The sequence below is a fragment of the Anneissia japonica genome, unplaced genomic scaffold (assembly GCF_011630105.1).
Source record: "Anneissia japonica isolate Jap-2015-1 unplaced genomic scaffold, ASM1163010v1 scaffold93_len1081246_cov171, whole genome shotgun sequence".
Lineage (NCBI taxonomy): Eukaryota > Metazoa > Echinodermata > Crinoidea > Comatulida > Comatulidae > Anneissia > Anneissia japonica.
The window spans coordinates 254,919-256,792 of NW_022726429.1; positions in this window are offsets into that span (position 1 = coordinate 254,919).

Consider the following 1,874-nt stretch of genomic DNA (forward strand, 5'->3'; position numbering starts at 1 on the left):
TGTGTGTGTGTGTGTGTGTGTGTGTGTGTGTGTGTGTGTGGGCGTGTGTGTGTAGGCTATATGATAGTCGGGTTTACAGTAGAACTTCAATTGGGATACTTCAATCTGGATAAATAAACATAGGCCTCTTCGATAATCATAGAATGTATTGAACTATCTAATTGTTTTACCTGATAAAGACCAACACTAATACCAACAATGCACTTTTAAACTTATTTAAACAAATTATATACCGGTAGATAGGCCTGAGAAATGAGATAAGAAACCGCAAGTCACTAGTCTAAAACACTGACCAACCTACTCATACTTATCGGAGAACGCCCTCAAACAGACAGTTACTTTAGTGTTTGTGCTTTTCAAATTTTCTAAGTAATTCTTATCTTATCTTATCCCTAATTATAGAAGGCGTTTGGTCTTTGGCCTTGTGTACAACATAGCCCATGGGCACACTAAAGAACACATACACTGATTCTCCCGATGTATCTGCCCATTTCACCGATACTATCTCTCACTCTGATTGTCGCAGTTCTACGAGATCGATATTCAAATCCAAGACAATTTGTATTTATTTCTTTTTCATACTTGAAACCTGTTCAGTATTGTATTTTTTCCACGGGGCCAATACGAAAAAAAAATACCAAAAAATCTATAACATACAGTTAATTACAACGTACAATAACGGGACAATCACAACCACCACTTAAACACATATTTTAAAAGTTAAACTGAATTAGTTCGAAGAACGATTCTGCCCGTTCATAAAATTTCATGAAATGGGATGAGGACGGGTTCAAACGTGCAATTTTGGCTTTTACTACGACGCAACACAGTTTGAAGTAAGTGCATTACGATTGCAGACGGTTTGTACAACGTTCGCACAACTCGTTTACGTTCAATGTCATTTGCAATTCATTCTTAACAAGTTCCAATCCGCCCTCAACTCGTTTAACCCCGAACACAGTAAGTTTCAACCCGTTCTAGGACGTTTCTACACGGTTCGCACTACGACGTATCCGTTCAAACCCGTTTGCACTGCGTTCTTAGGCAATCATTAACACGTCATTGGGGATATGGATTAAGTTCCAGCCCGATCTGCTATAATACTCTATTTAGTCTGTTCTCATTTTTCTGTCTGAGAACGGGCAGGACGGGGTGAAACGTAACAACATCGGTGTTGGATCGACTCCTAATTTCCCCAGTCCGTACGTCGTTCAGCTCGTTTTTAATCCGTTCGTTCCATGTTCGCAGTACGGCAATCTCGTTCGAAATACGATCTTACCCAGTCCTATTTTTGAACGGGTAGAACGGAATCGAATTTTAAACATGGCCGACGTTCTGGACTACCCTTGCCCTTGCCCGTTCATACCGTTCATAGGTACTAAGATTGTATTCGGTGTCTACCCATTCCGTTCATATTCCGTTCGTCCCCGTTCCACTCTCTCCAGAACGTAGTGCGAATTAGTTCACTGTGAAGGGGTATTATTATCGAAAAAATCATCCATGTCAAGTAAATCAAATGTTATTTTTGTTTACTCGTCACAAGTGGTCATTTCATCTGAGAATTTTCCAGACATTTTTACGAGAACCAGCAGTGGTCGCAAATGATTGCATGACATTTTCCTCTTCTACTTGCTTTAAGACATTGATTTTGAATCCACATTTACAGACGTCAATTTTTTTTTTCAGAAAAAAAGAAATTTTTTTCTTAGAAAAAGAGTTGAAAGAGGGGAGGAGCTAAATGAATAGCGAAGAGAGAGAGAAAGAGCATGATTGTCCCGTTTTGACTGAACCTACATCAACCAATTAATCAATTTAATTTAAAAATAAATATTTAAAATTCTTTGTTATTGTTTTACATTATTATTTCTTTTATA